Source organism: Artemia sp. Qi Xiang Cuo, unplaced genomic scaffold, assembly GCF_049724085.1.
Source record: "Artemia sp. Qi Xiang Cuo unplaced genomic scaffold, ASM4972408v1 HiC_scaffold_3058, whole genome shotgun sequence".
Classification (NCBI taxonomy): Eukaryota; Metazoa; Arthropoda; class Branchiopoda; order Anostraca; family Artemiidae; genus Artemia; species Artemia sp. Qi Xiang Cuo.
This window is the reverse complement of record NW_028300453.1, coordinates 18753-37973: the sequence shown is the minus strand read 5'-3', so window position 1 is coordinate 37973 and position 19221 is coordinate 18753. Positions and strand designations below refer to the sequence as shown.

At 34.7% G+C, this 19221-nt stretch overlaps 1 pseudogene; it reads right to left on the bottom strand.

The window, feature by feature from the left end:
- Window positions 1-1151: 1151 nt before the first annotated feature.
- LOC148938652 (uncharacterized) lies at window positions 1152-18941 on the bottom strand (annotated as a pseudogene).
- Between the last annotated feature and the right edge of the window lie 280 nt (window positions 18942-19221).

The window sequence follows — 19221 nt, the reverse complement described above, 5'->3', positions numbered from 1 at the left end:
GTCCTCAATTCTTTGGAAGAAGACTTGAACCGTATTACGAATCATAAAGTTAGCTTCGCACCTCCGAAAACGGTTCAAATCCCTCTACCGTAAGGACACGTCTTGATTCATTAATACCTGAATCAGGTCAAAATGCCATAAGTTAAATATTTGAACAAGGTTAAGTCGTTCTCTTATATTTGGTATAAATTTACGAATAATTTCATGAACCATAAATTGGAAGATTAATTTCTGGTGAGATGAATTCCTTGGTACTCACTAGCTGAGAATTCTGAATGCACTAATGGCCATTTTTACTTTGATGATTTTGGGTAAGTGTGTAATGTTGCCATGTAACTTTAGCTTTATGATTATGTCCATAAAATTGGATGGATTCTTACGAAACCATCTCATGTTTTTTAACAAATCATATTTTGTTTCATGGTGAAGTAAGATCATGTTTAAAATTTTATGATACAATTTCGTAATTAGCTACCGAGCATTTATGGTTAAATGGGTAGTCGCTCTAGCCTCGTTGTTGAGTAAGTCTCTTACGGCGTGGGGGCTCTTTGCTTAGCTGGCCAGATCCAAGGGAGAGACTTTGAAATGTATTTCTAAGAGGATTTATGAGACTTCCTCACTAATAAAAAATGTTGATTCATTTGTAATGTTATATGTGTTCGCGTTGCACATATCTGCAATAGTAATTAAAACGTTTTTATATTTTATCCATTCAGGACTCCACTTTTGAAATCTATTTCTTCTTTCTGTGAAAGTATTTTCTGTTACAAATTCATGTAGCATCATTTTGCCTGGCGAGATAAATTCGCCAAACACAATTTCTTGATCCTCAACTCCGTATTCAGTCATTATTTGGTATGGGGATGAATGAAAAATAATTTTTTTGAGTAATTGGGTCTACGGGCTAAGGTATGTGTACTTATGTATTAAAATCAAAATATTAAATTTGGTTGATTTTAATGTAGTAAAATAAAATATGATTAAAAAAAGTTCAGGTAGCTAAGGGCAAATATTTTTTTTTTAATATTACACAGTAAGGGGTTAGTTACTAAATGTTAGTTTAGCAAACTGTCACTTTATTTTTGTTAGTGTGTTAATTGTTTAAATAAGAATCTTACTCACACTATCCTTGGAGCATTTTGCCAGTTTTTTTAATAGTCCAAGTGATTTAATGCACCTGAAAGTGATGTGTAATATAAAAGGTGGATATTGCGTGCGGATATAATATAAGGATTAGTACATTTAAACTTATTTATATATCTAATTTTTCTGGTTTTTTCACTATTCTGCCGGATTTGGTTGTTATTTCCTTGGTTGATTTGGGCTTGTCTTTTTTTGGTTTGGCTAACGAGATTATGTCAAATTTTTTATATTGTTTATTTAGAAATTTTGACCTTTTAGTTTTGTCTCCTTTCCGTGCAATGCCGTCAAAGTTGGTTTTAAACTTTTTGGATCTCTGAATTTTTCCTGGCCCGATTCGCCTTCCGACTCTGATGTACTTAATGATTCAGGGTCTGTATTTGTAATGGGGGACTTTTTGGACTTGGGGGTAGAGCCGGCCTTGTCTTAAAAAATTTTTTACCCTTTTGAAGTTGTAGGCTTATAAATTGCTTGTTTAGGGGGGACTCTTACTTCTGGTGGATTAATTGATTCCTTTGGACTCTCTGAAGAGTCAAAAGTTTTTGTCGGATTCCGCCATTGCTTGAAAACAAAGTCTTCAGGGGGATGTGGCATCTTTTGTATCATAGTCTCCTTCCACGATGTCCAATCCCTTGGTTTGGCCTTTGATACTGTTATCTCATGATCATGCGATTTTTGAGTGTCCTCTGTCGTTCCAGGATTTACCTTGTGTGTCCTGTGTCTTGTTATGATAGGGTAGTTTATTGTGTCCATTGCTTCGCGTAAAGTTTTTCCTCGTGGTTCACTGGGTTACTCCGATTTTTGGTTGCTAGGGCTATGAATAGTTCTATTTAGCTCATCATAGAGTGATACAGGTCGCTCTATGGGCGTTGTTGGTGAAATTGAATCGTTTGGGAATGGTTTGGCAGGATGGGGGGTTGAGATTCTATCGGGAAAAAAATTAGATTTTGGGGAAATGGTATAATCTTGATCCTCTGAACTCTCTGTGGAGGATGAATTATTTTTTCCGTATTTTAGGTTATTTGGGATTTGATTCTTTGGGGTAACCATATTTGTCATTGCTAAGAATTCATGGAAATCCTCTTCTTCGCTCTCATTTTCGAAATATCCTTGTTTGAAATAAAAGGATTTTAATTCACTTAATCTTGATCGAGGTGGTTTATTTTCGACATCTGAGGAATCAGACGTCATGGGTTGTGAAGCCCATGCTTCCGGAAATTTTGCCCTTTTTATACGGCTGATGTGAGTTTTATAAGTTTTTCGTGCATTTGGGCTAAAGATCTTAAATGTTATTTTATTATCGTATTTCTTTATGATTCTGTAAGGGTCGGAGTATCGATCCGAGAGCTTCTTACCCTCTGTTTTCCTTTCGTTTTTAACATAAACAAAATCTCCTACATTGAAATTCATATCTCCCTTAATGTTTGGTATATTTTTATTTTCCTGATTTATTTTGGATTTTTCTATTTCTTTCTTAACGATTATAAGTCTTTCTCATTCTAATAATAAATTCCTGCTTGTAATCTTCGGAATAATTATAGTATTGTCTCGATTCGGTAAGTTCATCATAGGGAATTCAAAAATCACGTTCGAAAAGTATATAGAAAGGGTTGTCCTTCACTAATGGTGAGAATGCCGTGTTAATCACGTTAGTTAGGTAAGGTAAGGTCTCATTCCAGTCTCTTCTATTCTCTTTTGTATAAATTCCTATAATATTTGAAAATGATTTATGTCTATTTTCGATTTTCCCATTGGCTTGAGGGGGGTATGGGGTTGTTAATAACTTATTAATGTGGAGAAAGTTCATTAAATCTTTAGTTACTTTTGAAACAAAGTTACTGCCGTTATCACTCAGGACATTATTTGGTATTCCGAAATTTAGGAACAACTTAGCGAGTGCTTTGCTGGTGGTGTAGGCACTTTGATTTTTTAACGCTTTAGCAAAAGTGAAACCGGAAAAACGGTCGATGACCAACAAGATGCATGTGTAACCTTTGCTAGATGTGGGCAAGCCGCCACTAGAGCCATACAGGTCAAATGAAATTATGTCAAATGGATACTTTGCTATGGGGGTCCTTCCCATGGGTGGATTAGGGTATACAATAGGATTTTTTCTCAGATTACACGTGTTACATTTGTTTATGAAGTCCTTAAGTTTAGTTAGAGCTGATGGGACATAAAAGTACTGCTTCAATTTGTGAAAAGTCTTACTAATTCCTAGGTGTCCGCCTATCTCTGAATGGAAATTTTTAAATGCAGGAATTTCTAGATTTTGGGGTAAAACTGGAATTATGGAAGTTTGGTTTTGGTTGGTCTCATTGGTTATTATTCTACATAATATTTTTTCATCCAAATCATAATAATAATTATCTATCTCCTTTTTGAGTGTTTTTAAATGATATGGTAGTTCTTGATCATCTAGGAAATATTTTATCAGGGAAGTACATGTTTCATCTGTATTTTGGCTTTCTTTTATACTAATCAAAGATAGTGGGCCATGCTCATTTTTTGACTCATTGGCTATATTTGTTTTTAATTTTCTACTTTTAGGGGCTTTTTTTGAGTTTATTGCGTTAACTTCGTTAATTTCATTTTCCAAGGGGTTATCCTCTGGAAATCTACTTAGGTAGTCACAAGGAGCGTTTTCCTTTACCTTGAGGTGTTCAAAGTCATAATCTAAATCTTGTATTTTGAGTATCCATCGAGCAAGGATTCCCGTTGGTTTTTTAAAAGTTTGTAAGTATTGTAAGCTCTTATGATCACAGCGTAGTTTAAATTTCCTACCCACCAAATAATGTCTAAATTTGTCTAGGTGATGTATTATTGATAATAGCTCAAGCATGGTGGCTGAGTAATTTTTTTCTCCTGGGGTGAGGGTACGAGTAGCATATGCTATTACCTTTTCTTGCTTTATGGTTTTGCCATTTTCTTCCCTTTCAAATGTTTGTGAGAGAATGGCCCCTATTCGCTTGGTTGATGCATCTCTAGTAACTATAAATTGTCTCGTTTGGAAGTTTGGCAATGACAAGATGGACTGTGATATGAGTGCTTTTTTTAAGATAATCTAAGGATTCTTGCGCTTCTTTTCACCAATTAATCTTTTGTGGTTTTCCTCGAGTAAGGTCAGTTAGGGGCTTGGCCATCTGGGAATAGTTTCGTATGAATCTTCGAAAGTAACCACAAAGTCCCAGGATACCTCTTAACTGTTTTATAGTTTGGGGGGCTTTGAGATTTTCTACTATTTTTACTTTGTCTGGATCAGGGGCTATTTGACCCTGCGTTACTACTGCTCCCAAAAATTTTATTTTATTTTGTAATAAGTTTACTTTTTCCGGCCTACATTTAAAATTTCCCTCTAAATTTTTCAAATAACTTGGGTAGGGTAATTAAATGGTCCTCAGCATTTTTACCCATGCAAATCACGTCATCCACGAAGTGGATTATGTTATTTAAACCTCTTAGTTGGTGAAGCAAGGGTCTGCACAATGCGCTTGAACTGATTTTGACTCCAAAGGGCACTCGTAAGTATTCATAAGAACGGCATTCAGTTGTACAGAATGCTGTTTTATATACGTCGCTTTCTGCTATTTTTACTTGATGGTATCCCTGAGTTAAGTCTATGGAAGTGAATATTTTATTTCTAAAATCGAGTCTAAGATTTCATCTATTCTGGGAAGTGGGAATTTATCGCTAACTACTTGTTTATTTAAAGCTCTGTAGTCCACCACCAATCTAAGGTCCTTGTTTTTTTTGGGTACTAGGATCACTGGAGCAGAATCAGGGGTAATGCTAGGTCTGATTATTTCATTTCGTTCGAGCCCCTTGATTTAGTTCTTAAGCCACTCCTTATGTTCGTATGGAATACGCTATGGTTGTTTGGCAACAGGTAACCCTATAGTTTGTATTGCGTGTTCGTAGAATGGTATTAGACCTATGTCATTCTCTGACGTTGAAAAAACGTCTTTGAATTCCCAAAGTAGGTCGCATAATTTATTCTTTAGCAGGATATCAGTGATATGATTTAAATCAAATTTTTCTAAAAATTGGGTTTTCGATATGTGGTATTCTTTTTCTTGTGTATTTATGTTATTTACTAAGTTTTCCCCTGACTTCTTCCAATCGTCTAGGTCTGCTTCCGACAAAACTTGTATCTCTACTAGGCATGTTCCCCTTTTTAAATTAATTACATCATTTTCACGTGTATTGGGATCCAAATGTACCCCTCTCCCTTTTCATAATTTATAACTTGTTCTTCACATGTCAAATTTTTAAGGATATTTTCTATTGGGGTTGCGATCCAAGTTTCATTTTTCACGTTAATTGGTTCAATCATTTGGGATATTTTAACTCTGGATTGATTTAGGTGGGGTATTGGTTTTACGCATTAAGAATTAATAGTGTTCTCCATAGGTTTTTGTATTTATTGAATTTAAAAGAATTTTGTTAGGTTTATTATTATTAGGGGGGTCTTTTCTTATAATTTCTCTCCATAATTTGGTAATTTCCTGAATTTGTTTGCCCCTGTATTCTTTTATATCATTTATGTTTACCTTTGTTGAATTATTTTGAATATTGTTCACTCTGACCCGTTTTTCCGACGGATAGATAAATTTGGAATTGGCTACATCTAATAGTATTTTGTTTGTTCTTAAAAAATTGGAGCCTATTATTGCTTCATACGGGAAATTTCTACAGATAATAAATCTAGTAGGGAAACTTCTATTATCTTTAAGTACCGTCAGGTATATAGATCCTTTAACTTCTAAATTATTTCCTGTCACGCTTGATAAGTTAGGACATGAATAGTTTATTCGTTGTTTGATGTGCCTGGGTAATGCATTAAACACAGATATGTTCATAACATTTACAGTGGCTCCAGAGTCTATTAGGGTAATAAAATGAATCTTTGCAACACTGAAATTGTTAAATATAGGTTACATTTTGTTATTTTCTGCACTTAAAAATGGTATTATTACTTTAGGAGACCTATAAAATATTCTGCCGCCAAAATTAGGTCTTATGGGTTTTGGAGGCTTGTGTCGTTTTCCTGGGGTGCCCAGTCATTTGATGTAGAACGTTCATTTGTTCTATTTTCATTATTATGCCAATTAGCGTTGGTATTTTGTTCTCGCCTGTTTGTAAAGTTGCCCCTGGTATTCCAATTACTTCTTGGGTAACTATTTCTACCACGATATTGTGATGTATTACGTTGGAAGTTTTGGCAATTGTTATATCTACCTCTTGTTAGGGAAGTACTTCCTCTATTGACTCTCATCGCGTACCCGCTGTTGTTTGTTCCCCCGAACAAACTATTATTCGTTCCGCGTTAATATGAACTGTAATTGTTCGAAAAACAGTTTTTTGCTATGTGTCCTATGCGGTCACATGCATAACCTTTTATAGGGCGGTTAAAGGGTGTTGGCCTTGATTGGTTATTTTCTGAAAAACGTACTCATCGTTGAATTCGTTGGGTTTGACTTTTAGTTATGTTAGGTTTGGTCGATGGTTCTCGTGAGAAAAATTGCGGGGAGGGATCTCTCGAGGTTTTGGGTGTTTTCGTTTCTACATTATTAATTGATAATTTTTGATGTTGTAAGCAATATAATCAATTTCGCAAGCTCTCTCTACCTCCTGGACCGCTAATTCCAGGTCTTCAATATTTTTGGAAATTTGTAGGCGATAAAGCTTAGGGTTGAGTCCCTGTTTGAAAGCATTAAGTATTATTTTTTAATATAGTTCTCCTTCTCCCGGGGCATATCGTGCTTCTGTTTAAATCTTAATCTTATGTAGGTATTCCCTTACATTTTGTGTTTGTTCAAATGTGACTATTCCATGTTTTAGTTTGTTCAAAGAACTAGTGTCAATGAACCTCTTTTGGAATGCCTGTTGTAATAATTCTACTGAGTTTATTGATGTGTTTGGTTCTGTACCAATTGAATTTTCAATTTGTTTTAAAAACGTAAGTGCTTTGCCTTTTAGTCTCATTAGTAGCATGTTTTTTTAGTATTTTTATATCTACTTTCGTCATTGCTATAAATTGTGCCAAATGAATATTGAATTGGTCCACATCTGTGTCCCCTTCATATTCTGGGAGGAATTTTGCAATTTCTACCGGAGTTGCGATTAATTGTTGAGCTGTTAGTAGTTCTGTTTGTTCCAGTGCCATTTTAAAAATATGTTATTCCTATTTTTTTTTCTATCTTACTTTTTAATTGTTTTATTTTTAAAATAAATTTTTAAGATACACATTATTAAAATAAACACTTACATGAAAATAAATAAGAAAGATTTTGTGGTGTTAGTTGTCAGTTTCTCTCGTGATTTTCTCTAATTTGAGGCCGCGCCAAATGAAATGGGGGGTAATGTTTGAACTCTCAAGTTGCTGATCTTAAGGAGGCTTTCATGTCTTGAATATTTTTTCTGACTTTTACTTTAGAGTTGGCCTCACGAAGGGTTTGAATCCCTTCTCCTATGAAATGATTCTATGGGATATGATTGAGTTTCGTTGCCTCTATCTTGAGATTAAGGAGTACAGATTCAGGACTGCTTGCTATCCTCTGATACTGATCCCCAATGGGAACGTTACCTAGAGTACACGAGAGATCTGACTGACATCTGACAATACAAACAAGAAGATCATAATAAACAATGGTTTTATTGTACTTACATAAAATGACAATTGACAAAGTGAAAGTCGACAACTCGGTAAATGAGCATAAAAATTGTCTCTGGATGTTATCCTAAGACTGCCTTAAAAAACCAAATTTTCAGTTTATATCTATTGTAAAACAACTGGTTTCCTGACGTCTCCCATGCGTGGGAAGATACGAAAAAAAGTTATCGCACTTAAATGCAAGTCTGCATCCGCAAAAAAGGTTTGATGCGCAAAAATCGTTTATCTGACACTCCCCCTAATTCGTTTCTACTTAGATAAAAATGAAGGCAAAAAACTTTAGATTCTTTTTGGAAAATTCCAAATGTGCAATACTCAGGACGTATGTTATGCTTTGCGCTATGCTTTGCACGTAAGCCATTGCCCTTAGCTTTTGCGAAATTGTAGGGTGCTTTAAAATGACACTTTTTTCAAAAGATACCATTTTTGCTTTTGCGCAAAGGAAACGGTTTTCTTAGCTATGCAATACATTGCAGAAGTCCATGAAGAAAGTGAGGCCAAACTACTTCTTTGCTACCGCATTCTGCAATGTGTACTTGAGAAAGGCAGACATTTGGTAAACAAACTTAAAATGCTCTCCAAATTCTGCTGGGATGGGGTTGATGACAGTAAGGAATAAAAGAGCAGTTAGTTTCGTCCCAAACTCTTGCACTAATTGTAGTACCACATTTGACTTTTAGCTCCAACTCCTTCAGATTTGTTAGTACAATCAGGTTTTTTATAAGTTCAAATGTTTTTCTGTAGTCCACCAGAAATAAATCAACAATAATATCAGAAGTGCTCTGCCACTTGACAATTAAATAGTAAATTCACACTGGATATGCTGCCATGCTATGCTTGTATTCAGCCTTGCATCTACCCATTAGTTTTCTTCTTTCTAATGAAACAAGTATAATTAGTAATGAGCTAATTGGAATAGAACAGAATTCAGACAATAACACATCCTTAAATAAAGTCTTTGGCAGAGGCACCACTTATGGATCACTTTTATAAAAAAAGGATTAAATGCAGAATAAAATTAAAAAAAACAAAACAATATGAACTTGTTTATTTAAGAATGACCACTTGGATCTCTATTAAATTTGGTCAAGATCAGTAGCTATGACTTGTGTTGTGCCTATAGAGGGTTTCAAGTCTAAGATGATAGACAGTGCCACTTGTTTTGCTCTGCAACTGTGACCCCTGGGTTGTAGTTGAAGCACTTCATGAGACATTGGCACCAGAGCTCCTCTTGCTGCTATGTTCACAATAGGTTTTTAAGTTATCCAAGTATACACTCAACACTTGGCCCTGACATCTCTTTCTATTTAAAAAAAAACATGAACAGAAAGGTCCATTGCTGTTATTATTGTATAGAATAAATTTCCAATCCGCTTGTTATAACTTGAGCTTTTTCAACTAAATAAATTACTTTATGAATTAACTAGAATTGCTGAAGTTGCCAACTGAATTGTTTTAATGATAAATACTACAACTACTACTACTAACAACTCATCGCAGCACCAAGCCGCCTGAGGCCAACACAGCTACGCACGCTCCTTCTCCATCCCAATCTATTCAAAGCCTCCCTTTTTACACCCGCCCACGAGGTTCCCATTTCCTTTAAATCTTTCCTTATGACGTCCTCTCACCCCAGACGGGGACGACCTGCTTTCTGTTTAGCCCTAGATGGTTGGCCGAAAAGAACAATCTTCGGCAATCTGTCATCCTTCATCCGCACAACATGCCCTAACCACCTCAACCTTTCTCTCATTATAGACCTAGAAAGCGGTATTGAACCACATTTTTCGTATAGCCTATTGTTTGAAATACGGTCAGTCAGCGGGGTACCCAGAACAATCCTTAAGCAATTTCTCTGGAAAACATCTAGCAAATCTTTATCCGCTTTTCGAAGCATCCATGCTTCAGACCCATATTTGATCACTGTCATCACTGTAGCTTATAATATTCTAATCTTGGTTTGCAGACTTATCTTTCTATTCTCCCAGACTTTTTTTTAACTGTGAAAAAACACCCTGAGCCTTGGCTATTCTTTTTTTAACATCTTCACTGCTCCCACAATCTTTACTAATAATACTACCAAGGTAAGTGAAGCTGCCCACCTGATCAATCTTTTCATTACCCAACGTCACCTTTTCATTTTCACTTATTTCTAGCCTTAGTGACGTCTTCCTAACATTAATTTTCAAACCAATTCTAGCACCCTGGGCTCGCAAAACCTCTTGAATTCTATTTTTTTGGTTCACAATACCTTCTAAGATACTTCAATCATCAGCATAGTTTATGTCCTTGAGTTTTTTTTCTTCCCATTTGATTCCATGTTCTCCAATTGCTTTTTTTGCGCTTCTTAAAGCCATGTCCATCAATATACTCCATACCGAAGGGAACAGAAAAAAACTCTTCTTAACCCTTTAGTTATTACAAAACCAGCCGCTAACCTCATTTCCTACCTTACCCGCAGCAGTGTTATTCTCGTACATAGAGCTAATCACTTTAATGTATTTGTCTGGTATACCATACAAGGATAAAACCTTTACTAAAGCCCTTCTATCAACAGAATCGAACGCTTGCTCATACTCTATAAAACTGAGGACCAAAGGTGTTTGATAACTTAGGCACTTCTCATTTATTAACCTAAGAGTGAAAATTTGGTCAACACATCCTCTACCTTTCCTAAAACCGCGCTGCTCTTATCTTAAAACTTTGTCTACGGCATCTCTCAGTCTAAAAAGTATCATATTACTAAGCAATTTGCTGCCTACATGGACCAGACTAATGCCTCGATAATTACCACACTCACTTTTATCATCTTTCTTATAAAGTGGCTTAATTAAGGTTTTCCTAAAATCATTAGGTACTTCCCCTTTTTCAAAAATCATATTCAGAATCTTCAATAACTTATTTCTAACCTCAGAGCCACCATATTTAAGAAACTCATTTACCAACCTATCAGCACCTGGAGCCTTATTATTTTTTAATCCTTTTAGTACTGTTGCTAATTCATCCTCACAAAAAAAATCTTCCTTCACATCCAAGGTATCACAAACTTTTTCATTTTCCTCTATATTTTTTCCTGCAACTGTATCTCGGTTAAGCAAGTTCTCAAAATTTTCGGCCCATCTCGCTTTAGCTTTTTCCTTATCGCTAATTGCCACCCCATTCCTATCTTTAATTGGGACAAGTCCGGATTGACTACTACCTCTCAATTTGTTAACGTGCCAGTACAATATTTTACTATTATGCCGTCTAGCTGCATCTCCTAAATCCTCAGCAATTTTATCCATGGCCTCCACTACACACCTCCTTAGTTCATATTTCAATGCTTTCTCCACTTTCTTTACATTTCTTTTGTTTTCATGCGATCTATCACTCATATATTTCTTGTACAAGTCCTTTCTCCTTTCTATTAAACATAAAGCTTTTTCAGTAATATTATTAGCTGCAGTTCTAGCTTTCTTCCCTAATACACCTTCAGCAACTTCACAAATTATTTTTCTAAAATTATTCCAACCATCTTCCACATTATCAAATTTTAAACTCTCAAGTTTAGTATTCAACTGTTCCTGGAAAGTTTCTCTCAAATTCTCATCCTGGAGTCTACTAACATCATAACTTCCCGGGAGGTAATTACCCTTCCGATATTTCAGCTTTAAATTAACCCTTGACGCTACTAGATGGTGATCTTTACTTTTAACATCAATAACCGCACTCCTATATACCCTAGTATCCTGTACTGATCCTGTCAGTCTCTGGTTTACTATAATATAATCAATAAGGTTTGCTGTCTTACCATCACGTGAATACCATGTTAGCTTATGATCCATTTTATGACCAAACACCGTATTGGTTATAACTAGATTGTTATCTAGTTATACTAGATATAAGCAACATCTAGTTATAACTAGATGTTCCTCCTTAAACATTTTTATGAACTTAGGGTTAAATATAAATATATTGTATTTGGAACATTTATTGTTTAGCAGATAATTGTAAGGGTTGGAGTGAAAGGGTTGCTATAGTTTAAATACCAAAAATCTTCTATTGCTTGTACTGGATTTCTTATCAAATTTGACACAATTATAACTGTGTAGCAGGGAAGATATTAAACTTATAGTATCCTGATTTTATGAATATAAAAATTTTATAATTATTTGACGTTCCATCTTGGACAAAATACTTAACACTACAGTTATTCTTAGGCTGAAAGCAAATTTTTGGAGATTTATTTGTAGAAATCATCTGGAAGACAAAAGTGGCCAAGGATAACATATATTAGCCAGTATTGCTTTCACCAATGTGTATTTGGGAAAGGGAGATTTACCCCCCCCCTACTGATATCTCTGTACGTTTTTATAATTATAAATCTAGAACCCCCTCCCCCTGTTGAATTTGGCCCTTCCAAAACATATTTATGCACACGTTTTTGGGCCTTCAAGTCTTTCTTTGTAATTTATATTATTTTTTTAGTTTTAAATGAGTTTTTGTATTAATTTTCATTTTCAGTATCCAATTTATTTTCTTTTTACGTGTATATTTCACTGATTTGAAATGATTGTTGACAATGGTAAATTTGGATTCCTCATTATGGATGGTAACGGAGCATTATTTGGGACACTGCAGGGAAAAAAACTCAAGAGGTGCTTCACAAATTCACAGTAGATTTGCCAAAAAAGCATGGTCGTGGTGGTCAATCAGCTCTTTATTTTGCTTTTCTTCGTATGGAAAAGAGGCACAATTACATAAGGAACAAACCAAGCTTAGGCCCACAACAAGCCAAGCTTCTTGGGCCAAATAATTTTTCTTTACGTTTGTAACAGAGTTTAGTATTAATAAAACGATTGAATGATTGATGATTGAAAGTAGCAGAAGTAGCTGTCACATGCTTTGTGGCCAATGACGAAGTGCAAGTTGCTGGTCTGGTGCTTGCTGGCAGTCCTGATTTCAAAACTGAATAAAGTCAGCCTGACATGTTTGACAATAGGCTGCAGGCAAAAATTAAAACGATAGTAGAAATTTCAAACAGTTTAGAGACAGGGTTTAATGAAGCCATTGGATTGGCTGCAGATTGTTTAGCCAATGTTAGGTTCTTTCAAGAAAAGACATTGATCAGTCATTATTTTGATTATATCAGCGAAGACAGTGAATACTATTGTTTTGGAGTAGATCAGACACTTTTTGCTTAAAATTCAGTCAAGAATATGCCACCAACCATTCCAAAAATATGCCAAGAAAAGACAGATTTTTCCAGGGAAATAAAAATATTATCCTTCCAATACACAAGCTTTTGAAAACTGGAATAAAAAAGCTACTGTCTGATGGCCTGTTAGTGTCTGGTTTCAACAATCAGGTTCCATTTTCATTGTCCTAAGCCATTTTAATTTAGTTGGGCAAATCCATCAGTTATTTTTATTAAAATGCAAAAAGTTTAAGCTTACAAAAATTTAGTGAAGGTAGGTTAGACATAAAAATCAGATAAAAAATAAAAATAACTTGTTTTGTGGTTCATTAAGAAGATATTATATAAGTGGGGTAATAAAAGTAGAGGCCTTCTTGACTGCGTAAATATCAAAAAACATACTTTAATTTATATAATCATTTTAAACATTTATGCCCAGACTAAAAACCATTGACTTCCGCCTTCCCACGGTAATCTTCTGGGAGAAAACGGCCATCGATTCTCAAGATCGGTAAAAAAGGATTTTCAACATCATAGCTTGATGGATAGTAATTTATGAAACATCAAATGAATGGATACTGAGAACCCCAATCACGCAGTAGTTCCTTTAATGGATAATCCTCATCTGGACAACTTTTAATACAACTTTAATTTCTTGACATACTTTATTCTAAATTTAAACCTTCAAAGAGCTGCTCCAAACTTGTATTCTCTGGAGTTACACAAAAACCCTCAAAGTCAGCAACCTGAACAGTATATAAATTAGCTTCCTTTCTCACTAAATTAGTGTGAAGGTTTTCATGGGTCAACATCGAAATTGCTGTGAGGAACAGAACCATACACCGAAGATTATCAAGGCAAGTCCCACAGGACTAAATATTCCAAATCCTGAAATTTTTAGTTTGGTCTAAAAAAACACAATGGTGAGTGTATAAAATGACCCTTCCATCACTTGTTAAAAGATTATACATTTTAAACTCGACATCACTTAAAAAAAATTACTGTAAAATAATAGGGGGAAAGCCTGGATACAAGCAAAGATCTCCTTGGTCAAGATCGGCTAAGAGCACTAAGAGCAGAATATTTGAGTATATCCGAACTAAAATCGTTATGAAATTGCAAACGTCTATTACAATATGCAAGCCTCATATCACAAGGAATATACTCTGGGTATTGTTTAATAACCATATCAAAACATCGAAAGTAGCGAGGACAAAGTTCACAAGAATGAGAATGCCATAAAATAAAACATTCAACTTTCTCAATGCTAGTTGTGTCATGGGTATGTAAAATTATAGACCCTTCTAAATTTTTAAATAAAATACACTTGTAGCCTGCCATCACTGTAAAACTAATCAATGTAAAGTAAGGGAAGAATCCATGTACATTGACAAACACCACCAAAAAATAAATCAACTAAATTGACAGTACAATCCGCAATAATAATCGCAGGGTAAGTGGTGTGAAAATGTAATCTTCTCTGACAGCTGAAAGACTGTCTACCATAAAGACGACACCCCTGAAATGGGACAATGACCATAGAAGTAATCGAAGTAATCGAAGTAAACATAGAAGTAATCGATTTAATAAATTATTTTAATATTTTCAGAATATCTATTTGCACTTACGTCAAAAATCACGGCTAAGTCGCTAGAATCCCCCTTTCCTTCGGAATGGAGTGCGAGGCGAATAACACTTGGCCTGATCGAATTTAACGATTTGATCAGGCTTGTCTCAGTGTTGTCCAGGGGCCCATCCAACTTTGCACGCTTTTGTTGTGAGCCTTGATCAACAACATCCTAAAATAAAAAAAAAATATTTTCAGATTTCAAACTATTTAGCTTCTGAAAATATAGCCCTAAATCGTCTTAAACACACAGAGAAGATAGCGACAGTCCTAGACGAAAACTAAACCAAATATTTTTTTAATATGATGCATGAAAAAGAAATAGCACAATTTGATCAGCTACTTCAATTCTTACTTATTCAAAATATTAATGGGAGGCACCTCCCCTTCAATTCCACAGCACCAAACCTCAAAAATTGACAATTATAGATCATTTTGAATTTTATATGCCACTCTATTAAAAATAAAGTGAATAAATTTCAAAATTGTTAAAATCATAGAAAAAGGAAGAAGAAGAGTCCTAGACTGAGCCTAAACCAAATATATTTTGAATGTGATGCATGAAAAAATAGCACAATTTGAGTAGCTACTTAAATTCTTACTTATTCAGAATGTTAATAGGGGGCACTGCCGCTTCAATTCCACGGTACCAAACCTTAAAAGTTGACAATTATAGATCATTTTCAATTATATATGCCACGGTTTTTCCTTAAAAATTTTTTTCTTAAAGGAAACTTCCTTAACTTAATGACGAGACAAAAATGGATTTCTTTTTTATTATAATACAAGAAAAATTTACTCACCAGGACTCGCTTAGAACATTCCATATCTCTATCAATACAAATGATCAACAAATCTATATATACAATGAATGAACTATTCAAACTTTACAAAATTCCAATTTGAATCTCTATTTTATAGCCAAAAAACTGAATATATTAACACATAACCAAGACGCACCGGTTTTTGCCAAGGATAATGAACTTACCCTAAAAGACATGTAGGTCATTGAACTTTGTGCAGATACAGGAGTTATAGGAGCAGAACCCCTGAATGGAGGCCTGAATGTACCAGCAGTCAGGACGTCAAACGTTGAACTTCCAGGACGTCGAATCTTGAATGTTGAAAGTGGTATTGAAGAGGGCAGTGAGCTCTTCCAGTTTAAAAGCACTGTTTCAGACTTTGTTGAGTCAAAATGATGCGCAACCTTGATGTGTTCATCTTAAGGATACAATTTCCACGTTTGATGTAAGGATACATTTAGAGCTGGGTTGACTCCGACTGAGCTTATAGAGTCACACCATTGACCCTGTTCCAAACCAAATAACCTTTTAGCTTAGCATCTAACTTTATTATAAGATTTTATAAATTTTATTAAGATTTTAATATAAATTTAGGCCCAATAAAATGATTGAACTAATTATATTAAAAACCAGTAAACAATTCCAATCAACCTGTTGCGGATACACCTTCTAGGCTGGCTGCCAAAAAAGTAAGATTAGCTTTAAGAGATTGTTTGTAAATGTTTTTATTCCATTTGATTGAATTGTCTTTCTTCACTTCGCTTCATGTACCAGTCCTGGTTGAACTTCCTTGAAGTAATGATGCTAGGGCTGTTTTGTGAATATTTTAGTTTTAAAGATTTTATTTTAATGTGAGTTCTTTTATATTCGTTTTTTTTTTCATTTGTTTTGCTGAGGACGGCCCTCTGGGTCGAAATATTCATTTAAACTTGTGTTCCACTGTCTTATATAAAAATTTCTCTATTGTTCCTTCTGTTGTTTATGATGGAAAGGCCGTGTGGTCTTCTTCGCTATTTATTGTAGTAGAAATATTTTTGTAACAAGAGGAGAGGGCCCTCGAAGCCTGAAGAGGAGGTTGTAATCTCTGGTGATTTTTAATCTGGTGATCTCTGGGAATTTTTCTATTTGAACGTATTTTTGGGTTTAGGTGGTCGTTTTCTATCAAATCAAGCATGAAGAATCTGAATCCGACGTCAGAAATCAAGTTTTCTGTACCCCAGTATCAATTTTCATCTTCACGGAACGGGGGATTGGGAGGGGGAGGGGGTGAAGTACGTAGATCATTATTTGCCGGATTCCTGCGAGTAAAGTATCAAAACTTTTTTATTTGATACTTTATAAAGTATCAAACACTTTGTAAATACAAGTATTATATAATACATATAATACAAGTATTATAAAGATATATGATATTTAATAAATTATTTGATATACTTTAAAGTATATAATATATTACTACTGTTTAGCCAATACTAAACCACAATTATCGAAGGAAAATATTGATTTGTATTTTTTTTTTACATATCTTTTTTATATAGTATTTCAATTCGCCTTGTAATCGATCCCTTTTTTTTATCAGTACAAGCTGCATTATGTCTAAATTTCTAGGGGCGAACTGGTAGGATTTGTTTTGCTCAGGTGTATTTTGACATTTGCCTTCCTAGGATCATTTAGAATGCAACAAATATTGTTAATTTATAACTTTAAGTGCGTTTTTTACCGGTTGCCTTTCAAAATATTTGATCACAGTATGTTTAAAGCAAATACAACTCGAAGCATTATGGAAAAGAGAAACAAAAAAAACCTTGTTCTTCGAGCATTCGTTCTTGAAGCGTAGGTCAAAGCGCCCTCAGTGCAGAGTTAGGAATAAAAAATTCAGATAAAAGTCCACGGGACTATATAAAAAGACAAGCAAACACTAACGTATAAGAATAAAAGGCCACAAACTGTCTCTATTTCCCCTTTTTGTTGTGGTTTTCATAGGGGCAAACAATGTCCACGCACAAGAAGGACACAAACCTACTTTTAAAATGGTTAGATTTGAAAATGAACTAGTTACTCACTTTAATGTGAGCCACGGCATTATTCATGTATCGGCGGTTACGATTGTAATTTCTTCTGGCTTTCCGGGAATTTCGTTCTTGAAATTCGGTATTTAGTTGCCTATCGGCTAAAGAACGCAAAACTCCAAATGTTTTAAGAGGAATCTTTGCCGTCATATTTCTCAGATTTTCTAATTTCATAATTCGTGTTTTATCGTCATCAGTCTGTAAAAGAAAAGAAAATTAATCATTTAAATAGCACAAACACTGAATATGATTTTACATTTATTAAAATACAAGACTTTTTGGGCCATGGTTAGTACAAAATAGAACAACATACAGATTATGGGGTAAATTTTCAGTTGGCTATTTACCCCTACGTTGACACTAATTCATCCTTTGTGATCTATTTTCATATGCGAAATTGCAAATGTCATATATTTGTTTTTCACCCCAGTCCTCGGCACTGTTTTCCTTTCTTTTTTTTCTACAATAATTAACCCCCTTGTGAAAGTACATATGCACTTATAAGTAGCTGATTTGAAATTATTATTATTATTATTATTACTCCTCGAGTAAGCAATACCCCATTCGTTGAGTTTGTATTAATTTTGACTATTTACCTCATATATTATTCATTCAGAAGTAGGTAGCTTATAAGCGTATAGGCCTAAATTTCAATCATCTTAAAACATATAAAAAAAGAACGGCACTTCAAGGTATTATTAAGAGTTAAAGGAAGAATTACTGAATGTTATAACATAAAAATATAAACGAGGGTATCTAACCCCATTCGTTGAGTTTTCTTTAATTAAAATCATCACAAAAAAATTTAATTGCCAAGCTTCTTAAGTCAGGTTTCACTGCACTGCATATTATTTACAGGTCAATCTTGAAAGAGTCCTATTGACATGGATCATGGAAGGCTTTGATTTAATAAACTATTATTATTAAAGTCTCAGAATATTTTTCCCCGTGAACGACAAATAACAATTTTCCTTACATTCCAATGTTAAATATCACTTGCATACAGGAAACTGGTGGGATTTTAGACATAAATTTGTCACATCCAGAAGGGACCCGCATCTCGTTATACCAAAGAGGCATGCTAATCTACTTTCTACTATTATTTTTTAACCCCACTACATTGATGCCTTAAGTCAGGTTTCCATGCGTTGCATATTATTTACAAGTCAATCGCGAGAGAGCATTATTGGCCTCAAACATAGAAGGAATCGATTTAATAAATTATTATAATATTTTCAGAATTTCTATTTGCACTTATGTCAAAAATAACGGCTAAGTCAGGTTTCACTTCACAGCATATTATTTACAGGTCAATCTCGAAAGAATCCTATTGACATGGATCATGTAAGGCATTGATTGAATAAACTATTATTATTAAAGTCTCAGAATATTTATCCCCATGAACGACAGTAGAACCCCATCATGAGGTCCCACGACTCACCCCTGCTGCCATCTGCAATTTAGTTTAATGCTGACAGGGGACCATATATGGGAGAAGACTCCCTAGGGAAAACAACTGTGGTTTCAGTCCCGAACCTACGCCCTATATGGGCATCGAATCCCCTAGGAGAACACATTTCAGATAAAGTAATTGCATAACCTAGCCTAAATTTAAGAGTTCGTGGCGGGGCACCATATATTGGGATAGACTGCCTAGGGGAAATGGATTTCTGAGAAAATGATTGAGTAATCGATTGGGAATTTTATTGAACCGATAACGGGAAACAAATCAC